Here is a 14415-nt window from a genome sequence, read left to right on the forward strand (position 1 = left end):
ACTTGGGAGGCTGAAGCAGGAGGATCCTAAGTTCAGAGCCAGACTGGACAGCTTAGTGAGGCACTATCTCAAAATTAAGATTAAAAAGGGATAGTGACATAGTGTAGTTGTAGAGCACCCTGGAATCAATATCCATTAGGAAGAGGAGGTGAAGGAGGAAGAAAAAGAGAAGGAGGAAGAGTAAGTAATCTTGTTGATATCTTGATCTTAGACTTCTAGCTTTCATAACCATGAGAAAAGCGTTTTCTGTTAAGCCATATAATCTGTATTACTCGATTATGGTCGGCCTAGCAAACTAACACAGCCCTAATGGCTCTGCTTCAAGATGAAGCAGTTTCAGAAAGGTACGCAAGTAATGCAGGTTTATAAAACTAGTAAGTAGTTTTCAGAACTTGGATTAAAAAGTATTCCCGTAGTAACTAAAATGATCAGCCACTAAGGATATGTGCATCCGAATTTCTAAAAGAATCTTGAAATGTTAATCGAAAGTAGATGTCAATACCAGCAATTCCAGATTTTCAGAAATCCATGTAAGAGTAAGATGTCTTCGTTCACTTATTCCTTACCTAGAGTATCACATGCAAGACTCATAATCATACTCTTGGAAAAGCACAAATTAGAATATATTCCAAAGAGAATGTATTCCAGAGAGAATGAAGCAAAGGTGACCAAAGGATTCAGCAACATCCCACATTAGAAATGATGAAGAGGATTCAGGCATCTTTCTAAAGAGAACTGTTTCATTTGAAGAGGAAAGGGGAAATAGATTGGTTTTGGATGAATCTGTAGGGAAGAAATAGGAATACACTCTAAGAAGGATAGATTTAGAAACAAGCAGGGCTTTCTAGGGTACACAAAAAATATTAAAGGGCTTTTTGGAGTCATTGTCATAAAGCATGAGTAATTGCTTTAGGGAAGGGAATTTTCTTATAATTTTTCTAGTGCTAGATGATAAGGCCAACTAACTCTGAGTTCTTTGTAAAGTGAGGCATGTCAACAGCTTGTCATAAAACTAAACTAACTTCTGAGAGCCTGTGGCAAAGGTAGCTAGCTGACTGTCTCCCCAAGATGCTCATCATTCATCCCATGTGTGACTTCAGTCTGCACAAGTTTATACACAGATACGCTTCTTTTACCTTTCTTCCTGATTTGCCCACAAGATCTGGGTGGCCAGGGTGACCTTGGTGGTAGAATTTTCAACAACATGAACTCCTTAAAGTCTACAAAGAGCAGAATATGACCTTTCCTTTCTGCCAATCAGGAAGTCCACAGTGGACTCTATGAAATCAGCTTTTATTGTGTTAATGCACCTGACTTTTGATGTTTACTTATTATAGAAGCTGGAATTACCTTAACTAATTCAGGCCCTGAAGTAATGGCATTGACTTAGAGAGAGATGATATAGTTCATGCTGCCAAAATAAACCAAAACAAAATACCAAGAAATAAAACACCTTAATACAGGTGATATCAAGAAACCTGATGAATTAGTAATAAGCCAGAGAAGATAGTTTTTAATCTTAATTTAGAACTCCCAACTTGGAACTTCAATTCACAAGGGAAAATTTTTTGGTATTGACTTTAAGTTCTTTGACTTTAACTTGCAAGAGGACTTACTTTTGAGCTTTAAATTCTCACTAGGAAGGGAGATAACACAAAGAGTTTTATATGAAAACGTTGGGAATTTCTATTATTGGTGTTTTATTATTAAAGTGTACTTTATTTTAATATTATTTGGTTTCATTGCAGAAAATGAAATGTTATACAGTAGACTGTGTTTCTAAACTAGTATTGAATGGAAAATAGAGAAGAATTGGTTTTAAGCTGTGCCTACAGAATGGTCTTGGTCTGGGCTGCAGGCCTCTCACAGAAACATCTAATCGCTCCCCTGGTTTTCTAGGAGGAGCAGTGGTTGGTATGGGGATAGTCCTTAGAAGTGTGGGAACAGGACTGCTTTCATGGAAGACTGCCCTCAGGATGATGGCAAACCCTTTGTTGACTCTAAGATTAATAGCTAAATCCAATGGGTGAAAAGAAGCTGGGAATTTCCCCCTAACTCTTGGGAATTGGAAATTTTTCCCCTATCTCTTGGTTTCTAAGATGAGGATTTTTCTATAAAAACCCTCCGTTGGTCTATTTGGAAAGAGCTGTTGGGCATGCACTGCTCAGGCCCTGCCCTTCTTTTTGGGAAACATCAGGAGGTCAGAAGCCTGCCTCTGTTGCTCTGTGGACAGGCGGCTCTTGCTTCCCCCCACTCATGGCCATCATCAGGCTCATGAATATTTCTCCTTTTCCTCTCTCTCTCTCTTTCCCTCCCTTGCTTCGTTCCTTGTACTTGGAATTGAAGCCAGGACATTCTACTTCAGAGCTATGACCCAGCCCTATTCTTTAAAATTTGAAATAGGGTCTCGTTCTGATTCTGGCCTTGAACCTATGATTCTCCTGTCTCAGCCTCCCCAAAGTGAGATTATATACCTAATTAATCCACTACATCTGGATTAATGAGTCTTATTTCTGATTTTAGGAATATCTTCCAACTTGAATTCCATTTAGTATTCAAGGTGGTATTTTGATGTTTCTCCTGCCATTTGTTTTATTTATCAAATTATCTGATATGAGAAACCTTGGTAAGGCTGAGGCATTTGAATTTTTGGAATCCCTTAGAGATTTCAGGAGGTACCCAGAAATAAGGGCCAATGCGAAGTTTCTGTCTGCCCTCTGGATATTAGTTACTATCATTTTCAGGTGTATAGCTTTGCCTTCGAGTCAAGATAGGCAATAAGACATTAAACTCATAAAATCTTAGTGACTTTAACAAGTTCTCCTATGATCTCAATGGGTTTTAAGAAAGCATGACTTATGTGTATAATCAGTATTCTGCCATTATCCATGGGTGAAACAGGCTTTAGAGCCCTGAGCAATGCAAAGTGTTGTTCTTTGAACTTCCCTTCCCACCTATGTAGCAAAAAGTAAAAATTATGGAATAATGGTAATAGTAAACTTGCATAGAAATTATTATATTCTAAACACTGTTATGTTATTAATAGACATTAAAGCATTTACTTTTCATAGCAAGCTTATGATATAGGGACTATTTTCTCTGACAACCTTATAGATGAGGAGCTAGAGCCGGTTCACTGTGGGGCTGGGATGCAGTCCTAGGTGGATTCTCTCCATGCTCTTAGCTATGATGCTCTACTCCTGTTGACAATATAATGATAGTAATGTAATAAGTACAAGAATGCTAAAATTTACTCATGATAATGCTATTGTTTCTTTTTTGAAATATCACATCAACTTTTATAAAGATCTTTATTTTCCCCCAACTTTGGTATTTTTGTTTTGCTTTGACTTTGTCTTTGTTTGTTTGGGCTGCTATAGCAAAAGACCATACACCGTGTTACCCACAAACAATAAAGACTTAGTTCTCACAGTTCTGGAGGCTGGTAAACCAAAGATAAAGGCAGATTTGGTGTTTAAGGATCCACGTTGTGGCTCACACACAGCACAGTACAGTCTTGCTGTGGCTTCACAGGACAGAAGGGGTAAGGAGTCTTTCTGGGACCTCTTTCATAAGAACACAAATTCCATTCATGGGAGAATATGAACCTCTTACGAACCTGTCAAAGTCCCACCTCTAATACCATCACCTTGGGAATTAGAATTTCAGCATATGAGTTTTGATGGGAGCAAACATTCAGACCATAACAGACTTTAAGTGTACTCTTAGCCTAACTCTTAGTGAGTGGAGATGAGAGAATAAAAATGTAATAGGAGGGACTGACCATTGAGGTAGAAGAGAAAATGTTACATTTTGTGCCTCCAAAGCCAAAAAAAAGAAACAAATGACATGTGAGTCTCTCTCTTCCTTTTGCAGGCCTTTGAATTTTTAAAAAATCAGAGAATTCTCTTACATTCACAACCCTTTACCAAACTGCCTTCCATACAACATAATGAATCATAGTAACTCAATCATCTTATAAAAAATGAACGTCTCTAGAACCCAAGATCTCTGCTTCACCATTAGTTATAATGCAGTTTTTCTTTTTGGAAATAAAAACTGCTGTACCTGCAGTGAGTTTTTAATTATTTAAAATTACTTTTGTGCTAAAATTGTTATAGTTCTATACTTACAGAGGTTATCTGGCACATATTTGTGAACATTTGTCTTTATATCTACACAATCTTTTAAAAATCTTTCATTGGTTAGATAAGAAACAAGACTGTGCCTGACCTTAAAAAGAAGGTCATGAGTGTCTGTGCGACCAGTTTTGGTTGGATAACAATATTCCTGGGGCAGAAAAAAAATCTTGTCTTGATTTAATTCCCGTTGAACTCATAGTGTAGCATTTTCTTCCTGGGTCTATGATATCCTGAGTTGTAATGAGACCATCTGAAGGAAAACCATATTATCTGTGGGGACCACTTCTGGATTATGGACTTGCTAGACTAAGAATATGTATAAAGTACAGCAAAGTGAGAGGAAGGTGAAAATGGAGAGATTGAATGGTATCCGTAGAATATGATAGGTTCTGTTTTTTTTTTTGTAGCTCAGTGTTTTTTTTTAATTTTTTATTGGTGCACTGTATTCATACATCATAGTGGGATACAAACTTTTGTAGACATACATGCACACATCACCCAGTCAGCCACCACCCGATCCCCACCCCATTCTCTCCCCATCCCTCCTTCCCATGCTTGGCTTAGTGGTTGACATCTAGTATTATAGCAATTTATCCAAAATTAACAATGATAATCTCACAGAACAGTTTCATTTGTCTGATATCAAGCTTTTGATGACTTAAAGATAACATTTCAATATTTCTTTTTGCTTTCTTTCTTACCAGAGAATATTTTTTTTCTATTTTTTTAGGTGAAACTATCATATATTTATATATTTATTTTTCAGAAAAAAATCTATCCTAATATGGAATATGGGTTCTAGATACCCAAAATGATCTTGAAAAAGAACAAAGCTAGAAGATATATATTTTCTGATTTCAAACCATATAAAGCTACAATAATTGAAACAGTGTAGTACTATTCTAAAGGCAGATATATAAACCATTGGAGTTAAATAAAAGCCTAGAGCTAAATTCTTCCCTATATTGTCAAGTTATTTTTGACAAGGTTTCCACGAACATTTGGTGGTGGAAATAATAATCTTTTAACTAAATATTGTTGAAACATAATAATTACATGGAAAAGAATGAAATTGGACCCTTACCTAATCCCATATACAAGTATTGACTCAAAATAGATAAAAGACCTAAATATAAATCTTAAGACTATAAACTTTTAGGAGAAAATCTGGGTCATAAAACCTCACAACATTGAAATTGGCAGTGATTTCTTGGATATGATTTCAATGGTACAGGCAGGGAACAGAAGAGTATACAAACTCCCTAAAAAATAAAAAAAAGATATTGTATATCCAAAGACAATGTAAACAGAGTTAAAAGTTACTAATAGAATGGGATAAAATATTTCCAAATGCTATATCTGAAGGTATATTAATATTCCAACTAGAAATCCTAAAAATTAACAACAATAAAGGGAAACAATACAATTTAGAGATAGGTAAAAGACTAACATAAATAATGAATCTCCACAGATAACCAATCTTAGTTGTCTGTTGAATGGAAAATCTTGTTTCTCTGGTTCTGATGTGTGTTACCTATTTCTTCTTTGTAGTTAATCTCTTTGAGTATTTTCTCTAGTGCTGGTTTTGAAGACATAAATTCCTTCAGTTTCTGTTTGTCATGGAAGCTTTTTATTTCTCCATCTAATTTGATAGAAAGTTTTGCTGGGTAGGAAATTTTTGGCTGGAAGTTGTTTTCTTTCAGAGTTTGGAATATGTTACTCCAAGCCCTTCTGGCTCTCATGACTTGGTTTGGGAAGTCTGGAGTGATTCTAATTGGTTTGCCTCTGAATGTCACTTGGCCCTTTGTTTTTGTTGCCTTTAAGATTCTCTGCTTGGCTTCCACATTGGTCATTTTGACAATTATGTGGCGTGGGGATCCTCTTCTCCGATCCTGTCTAAAGGGAGTTCTATAAGTTTCCTGGATCTGTGTATCAACCTCTTGCTCTATGTTTGGAAAATTTTCTGCTATTACTTCCTTGAAGAGATTGTTGTTTCCTTTGGTTTCACTTTCTTTTCCCTCCTCTATTCCAATTATTCTTAGGTTAGCTCTCTTAAAATGGGCCCATATTTCTTCAATGTCAGATTCCTGCTGTCGGATATTTTTTTCTAGATTAGAAACTATGCGTTCATTTTTGGAATGATCATCTTCTAAGAGTGAGATTCTGTTCTCCATGTGGTCTAATCGGTTGTTCATGCTTTGAATTGAGGCCTTTACTTCATTAATTGCATCCTTTATCTCTTTTTGGCTCTCTCTGAATTCTTTTCGAAGCACCTCTATTATTTCTACAGTTATTTTCCTGAATTGATCTTCTAGAAATCTCTGATTTTCTGTTTTATTGGGTTCTGATGTTGTGGGGTTGTGGGCATTTATTGCTCCAGTGTTATTCCTCATTCCCATGATTTCGGAAGTTTGTGCCTTCTCTGGGTTCTTCCCTTGGATCACTATGACTCTGCTTAAGGTGCTCTGGATCTCGAGTCTGTAGTATCTCAGACCCCACTACTCCTTTACTGGGTTGTATCACAGAGTCTCCGACCCAGGGAGTCGATAGAGGCTGCTTTAAACTATGGGTGGTGCCAGGTTGCACGTTCTCCTATGGTTTGATATCTCTGCCACCACCACTCCCCCACTGGGTCAAGTCCCAGGGAGTACAGTACTGGGATTTCTCCTCTGTGGCCCGCAATTTGACTCACTGTTCTTGAGTTTGCAGATGTAGCTGTACTGGACTCGGTGAATTCGCTGCTGCTGCCACCGATGGCAATATGGCGCCGCTTCCATGCCCTCGGCCGTGAGGCTGGCATATTTTTTCTTCTCTGATTTTGATTTCCACTCTGAGTCCGTGCAGTGTGTGCTGAGCTCAGCCACTGGGAGCTTTAGATGCTTCCTGCGCCGAAAGATCCCGCCTGGCTGTTCCGCAACGGCTCACCTTGGCTTGCTGTAGCCGTCCAATGAACTCGCTGCTGCCGCCGGTAGTATGGCGCTGCTGCCGCGTCCTCGGGCGTGAGGCCCGTGTATCTCCTCTGTGGCTCTGAGCTCTGTTCTCAGTCCACTTTCTCTCTGGAGCCTGGTGATTTTTTTGTTTCTCTGGTGATGGTGTTTTCTGGCTATGAAAGGCGCTGATTTTGTGGTAATGGAGATTGGTTGTTAGCGGGGCTCTTAAGCCCTGCCTTTCTCGGTCGCCATCTTCCTGGAAGTCTGATAGGTTCTTTTTGCATTTTGAAAGTTGCAGAGGTAGCTGGGTGTGGTGGTTCATGCCTATAACTCCAGCATTTGGGAGGCTTAGACAGGTGGGTGGCAAGTTCAAAACTAGCTTTAGCAACATAGTGAGACCTTAGACTAAGGTCTATCTTAGAGGTAGAATGACCCTGAATTCAATCCCCATTATAAAAAGGGGGGGGGCACAGATGTGGGCTAGGGGCTTGATTTTACCTTAACTGTTGTCCCACTTTCATTATTGAAAATTTAATTTTCTATTATTTGGTCATTCATGATTCTTACACATTCCTCCTTTTTCTCATGAAGTTGATTTAAATTATTGTATTAATTATTATTGTTTTGAGAGTCCTATCTATTTTCAGGTTCCAAATGTTATCGTTCAAACTCATGGCACCGAGGTCTTCATCATAGTCTTGTCTCAGCTTCCAATCTGCTAAGCAGCCTCTGCACGAACATTTAGAGCACCCTCCCTGACACAATGGCCCAGCCATTTGCCATACAAATGTAATCAAATCTATTAATGCCTTTATAGATCAAGTTTATTTCTTCTTTATGGAAAGTAGTTCAGGAGAAATGGCACAAAGGAACAAAGAGGTTGGTGTCTGGTGGGTATAGATGAGGGAGTTTTCCCCTTCCAATTGCCTCACAAATCAGAGGGAACATTTTTTTGTTTAGCAATAAACTTTCTAGCTGAAACTTGGGCTGAATGTAATTTTCTTCAGGCTGAGATAAGGATGGGTAGGGAAATTAGTTGTTTAAGAATGAAGATGTATAAAAAGGAATGATTATTTTCTAGTATAATTTCTGGCTCGAATCTCATGGGATGCCTTGCTCTAATAATTGTCATTGATGTCCATGTCTTACCTAAGATAATTCTGAAATCAGATTTTTAAAACTATATTATAAGGCATTCTTAAAAACCCTGTTTCAAAATAAAGATAAAAAATAGGGCTAGAGGTGTAGCTTGGAGGTAGAATGCCCCTGATCTATCCCCAGTATTGCAACAAAACAAAACAAAGCAAACAAAAAAACAACCCTCCCACCCCCCTCAAATCCCCCCAACCCCCCCAAAACAAAAATAATCCCAAATCTAAAAAACAACCCTTTTTAGTATTTTTTTTTTTTTTGTGTGTGTGTGTGGTCTTGGGGGTGGAACCTAGGGGCTTTTCTACCTCCTGGATATACTCCCAGACCTATTTTATACTTTATTTGGAAACAAGGTCTCACTAAGATGCTGAGAGCCTCACTGAGTAGCTGAGGCTGGTTCTGAATCTGTGTGATCCTCCTGTCTCAGCCTCCCAAGCACTGGGCTTACAAGCGTGCGCCACCACGCCCGGCTTTAATAGTAGTGTTTAAACTACATTTTCTATTGGTGCATTGTAATCATACATCTTTATGAGGTACAAGATGGCAGAGAAATACACACACACACACCACTCTTATTTAGCCCTTCCCCAATTCCCACCTCATTCCCTCTCTCCTTCCTCCTTCTCATTTTCCACTTAGTGATTGACTTTGTTATGTTTGTGAACACACATAAACTATATTTTAAACTACATTGTTGTTCTTCCTTTCTCCTTCCTTCTTCCCTCCCACCTTCCCTCCATCCCTCCCTCCCTCCCTCCCTACCTACCTACCTCTGTTCCTCCCTCCTTTCCTTCCTTCATTGCACTAGAGACTGAACCCATGGGCATTCTACTTCTGAGCTAAACCCCCAACCCTTTTGATTTTTTGTTTTGAAAACAAAACAGAACGCTAGGTTGAACAATAGGTTGCTGAGAGTTTTTCTAATTTTCTGAAGCTGGTCTTTAACCTAGGATCCTTCTGTTTCAGCTTCCCAAGTACTGGGATTACAGTCATGCATTACCATGCCCAGCTGGTATTTTTTCTTATTTGTGCTTCTCTGTGTGGAAGGGTATTTTCTACATTATGAGTTTGTATTGAATCCAAGTTGGTGCTGACATTTACATAAAAATAGAGTGAAAAAAGTATGTGGGCTGAAAAAGGGAAGTTGGATGATGGAAATCACATTTCAGAGGATTTAGAGGCTATGTATTGTGCTGGCTTTTTAGGCCATAACAACATATTGCCACTAGAGGTCAGTAAAAGGCAAGTGAAGGAGAGATGTCTTTTCAGCCTGAAGTTGCCCCCTCTCACACCCAGGTGGTTTCTGGAATTTCACACTTGATGTTTGAATGGCTTTCTTTCAAAGGTGACTAAAAAGTGGTATTCCAGGTTTCATGGAAGATGAGAAAAAAATTCACCTCAAAAAAAAAAAAAGATGTTTGAAGAGTTTTCACAGTAGGAAACATTTCTATTGCTGTTGTAATTGCAGAGTGGAAAGAATATTTACCTTCACTGGTCTTGGGTGTGGGTTTTGACTAGTGTAATAAAACCTACTGCACACCTTCAGTGTTTTCCCGCAGTAGCTTCCTCCTCTCACTTCACCCTACAGCATGATGACTTAGCCTATCAATAGCAATTATCACACTCACTAATGATGTTTCATGCATACACCTTTCTGTTAAACTAGCTTGTAAGCTTTTTACTGATAGTATTCTAATCCTGGGCATTTAAGAATCCTCAGTATTTAGAAATTGCTCAACACTGTAGGCAGTCAAAAATTTGTAGTATATATATATATGTATATATGTGTGTAATATATATATGTATATATGTGTATATATGTGTATATACATGTATATATATAATTTTTTTTACAAAGTATAATAGAATTTTTGTACATTTGCCCTTTCCATTCTTTAGAGAATTTGAGGAATATAAACATCTAAATGCAACCTTCCTTTTTATATAATCAATCAACATAATTATATTTTCATTTTGCCTTTTTACTTTTTAATCTTGGGTTATATTAAGAACCAATTAACTAATGTCTTCAGCTGTAATGTACAGGAGAAAAGAGGTTACTATCACTTTAACTGTAACTTGTTTTCTTGCATAAAGTCAAGAAGGATTTCTGAGCTTTTCAAATTGATGGGTGTTAGTCTGGCAAGCGGTGAATTCTGGCCTTCAATTCTCAAGTTGTCAGACTGTTTCACAGACCTGCTGCACGATGGAAGGCTACTGAATATTGTTCAGTCACTGACCATTATGCTATTTTCTTCTGGCAAGCGTTAAGCACTTTCCCTTTAAGACCAGCTTCTGCAGTTTCTCTTGGCTTTGTGTGTTTGGAAATCCTATAGAAGAAGCAAGAACCCAATCTGAAAACCAGAACACTCTCAGCATTGGCATCCACCTCTTTCATGGTAGGTGGCTCAACATGGTGCCTTTGAACACACAGCCCCAGTGGGAGCCCTATTATCTGCTAAATATTTCTGGAAATGTTTATACAGAACGTGGAGCACAGCAGGCTGCCCCCTACCCCTATACTGACAGCTAAGCCTTTGAAATGGCAAATGCATAGACCTCCTGAGCACCTCCACTTGGCCCCTGCTGTTGACATTTTCAAAGTTAACATATAAAATGATCCCATTGAAATCATGTTTTTGAAGATTTTATTGTCCAAACTTTATCAAGTGTCACAAATTAGCTCTATCATGACATTTGACTCAGGTAGAGAATATGAATTTAAAATAAAAACCTAGTAGACTGCATTCCGATGGACTCATCCTGACATCCAGTGTATACTACTCAGGCCTCTACTTGTTCAGCTCAGGCCAGTTTTTTATTCTCTGGTGTAATTTTCAGGTATTATAGTCTTTTTTTGTTTATTGGTGCATTGTAGTCATACATCTTAATGGGGTACAAGATGGTAGAGGCATACAGGCACACGTCGCTCAATTAGCCCTTTCCCAGTTCCCACCCCATTTCCTCCCCCCTTCTTCTTTTTCATGTTTGGCTTAGTGATTGACTTTGATATGTTTGTGAATGTATACCATGTGCATTAGGAAATTTCTCTCTTCCCTCTCCTATTTCCCTCAGCTCATCTTATTTTCTTATTTATGATTTCTCCTTTTTCAGAGCCATGTGGTCCCTCATAGGCCTTAAAGTAGAACATCTGTAATTGAGAAGACAGAAAATTAAAGCTTGTGGGGGATACTTAAAATACTCCAGAAATAGGACATACGGACATTTTGGGAACAACTTTTACCCCCACTAATATAGTTCATCCTAGGTACACCGGGCGTGGTGGTGCACGCTTGTAATCCCTGCGCTTGGGAGGCGGAGACAGGAGGATCCCGCAGGTTGGAAGCCAGCCGCACTGGCTTAAGAGACCGTGTTTCCAAATAAAAATATAAAAAAATAAATCTGGGAGTGTAGCCCAGAGGTGGAAGGACTTCCAGGAACCCCAGTACCACCAAAAAAAAAAAAAAAAAAAAAAAAAAATTCATCCTAGGTATGGTAAGAATTGTGTGAATAGTGCTACATGGAGGGTAACTACGAAGCCATCCATTTGATGTAGGACAGGGGGAGTGCAGCAGCACCATCACTGTTAGCGCCTGTTCTCACACTCTTCTTTTCCTCTTTAGTCTTGAAAGGAGTTAGAAAAGAGTAAAGAAGCATGATATGTGTTAAAGAAAAAAACACCTGATTTCAGGGTAGAGATCATGTTGGGAGTAGTGGTGCAAATAGTAATAAAGATGAACTCCAAGACAGCTCCTTCAGGCTGGTCCCAAGAAGTAAATAAAAAGTAGTGGGTTGACAGAGCAAAACTGTAGTTCTTTGGTGATAGTTTAAAAGAGATTGTCTTACTTTAAAAATGTTTCTAAAAGGCCGGGCGTGGTGGCACACACTTGCAATCCCAGCACTTGGGAGGCTGAGACAGGAGGATTGCTCAGTTTTGAATCCAGTCTCAGCTATTTAGTGAGGCTCTCAGCAACTTAGTGAGACCCTGTTTCCAAATAAAGTATAAAATAGGTCTGAGAGTAAATCCTGGATGTATAAAAGCCCCTGGGATCCACCCCCAGTACCACCAAAAAAAAAAAAAGTTTCTAAAGACAATTTTTTTTTTTTTTTTGGTGGTACTGGGGTTCCTGGAAGCCCTTCTACCTCCGGGCTACACTCCCAGACTTATTTTTACATTTTTATTTGGAAACAGGGTCTCCTAAACCAGCACGCGTGGCTGGCTTCAAACCTGCGCGAGCAGCCGGGATTACAAGCGTGCGCCACCACGCCCGGCCTAAAGACAATTTTTTTTAAAGAGTAGTTTTAAGCCAGGTGTGGTGGTATATATCTATAAACCTACAACTTGGGAGGCTGAGACAGAAGTATTATAGGTTCAAGGCCAGCCTCAGCAACTTGGTGAGACCCTCAGAAACTTAATGAGATCCTGTTTAAAAAATAGGTTTGAGAGCATAGCTCAGAGTTAGAATGCTTCTAGGTTCAGTCCCCAATAACACACACACACACACACACACACACACACACACACACACACACACACGAGAAGCACAAAGAGAGGGAAAGGGAGAGGTAAAGAGAGAGAGAGAGAGAGAGAGAGAGAGAGAGAGAGAGAGAGAGAGAGAGAGATGTTAGGCCCACAGAAAAATTGAGAGGAAGGTACAGAGATTTCTCAAACCCTATCCTCACAAATGCATAGCTTTATTATCAACATCTCCCACCAAATATGGTACTTTTTTTTTAACATGGTGAACCTAATTTGACACATTATTATTACCAAAAACCATAGTTTGCATTAGGATTAACTCTTGGTGGTATATATTTATGGGTTTCCATAGACATATAATGTCATGTATCTACCATTGTAGTATCATATTGATTAGTTTCAGTGTTCTGAAAGTTCTTTGTGCCCTATCTATTCATTCCTTCCACATCATTTTATTACCTACATAGTTTGCCTTTTCCACAATGCCATGTAACTGGCATCATACAGTATGTAGCCTTTTCAAATTGGATTCAATTTTTTTAGTAATATGAGTTGAAGATTCCCCATTTTTTACTATTTGAAAATGAATTTCTTTTTAGTGCTAAATAATATTTCATTTGTCTTTCTCCCTACTAAAGGGCATTTTGGTTGCTTTCAAATTTTAGCAATTATAAAGTTGCTATAAACCTCCATGTGCAAATTTTTGTGTGGATAGAAGTTCTCAGCACCTTTGAGAAAATACTAAGGAGCATGGTTGCTGGAACCTATGGCTGGAGTATGCTTTAGTTTTGTAAGAAACTGGTTCCTTTATACTTGGTGGTAAGTGTGATAACACCCAAGAATAAAGTTCACTGTCTCAGCCTCATTGATATGAACTTTCTGTTCATTTTGACTAAAAAGTATGTTTACCAAGTACTTATTAGGGTCTGAGCACTGAGTATAGAAGAGGAGTTTATTTTCTTATAGACAATGAACAATTAAGAGAGGAGGAAGTGCTAACCAAGGAATACTAGGCAGGTCAAGGAAGTCAGAGAGTGATGGCAGGGGTGGGGAGGTGATATTTTATTTTATTTTTTGAAGTATTTTCTTTCTTTTTTTTATTGGTGCATTTTAGTCATACATCTTAATGGGGTACAGATGGTAGAGGCATACATATACATGCCAGTCATTTAGCCCTTCCGCAATTCCCACCCCATTTCCTCTCCCTTCCCCCTTCTCATGTTTGGCTTAGTGATTGACTTTGACATGTTTGTGATTGTACATCATGAACGCTAGGGAGTCCCCCCATCCCCCTCCGGTAGGTTATCTTATTTTATAATGGTAATGTTCTTGCTTATTGTGATGGGGACTTTGGAAGGTACCCAAGCAGCTGTAAAATTGTGCATGCTGTCCTCTAGGGTGCACTCTGGCCTTGCAGACAGGAAAGTTGGAGTCTTTTGTAGCCTCTATGTCCAGTTCTATCGCTTGTGCGAGCCAAGTTTCCAGCCCTTAGCCTCCAGTCAGCTGCCTCCTTGTGCCTACCCTGACACAGACTCAGGATTTTCCCATAGCTCATGTTGCCGACACGATGCTAGCGAGCCCGGCCTAGTTTTGCTCTTGTTTGTGAGTCACACAGAACAGGCTGCTACTAAAAGCATTTCTGGCAAGTGATGCTCAAGCATTACAAAATTGGACTGAGAACCTAGAAAAACAGTAAATACAGGACACAAAT

Source organism: Muscardinus avellanarius (genome assembly GCF_963383645.1).
Source record: "Muscardinus avellanarius genome assembly, chromosome: 6".
NCBI lineage: Eukaryota > Metazoa > Chordata > Mammalia > Rodentia > Gliridae > Muscardinus > Muscardinus avellanarius.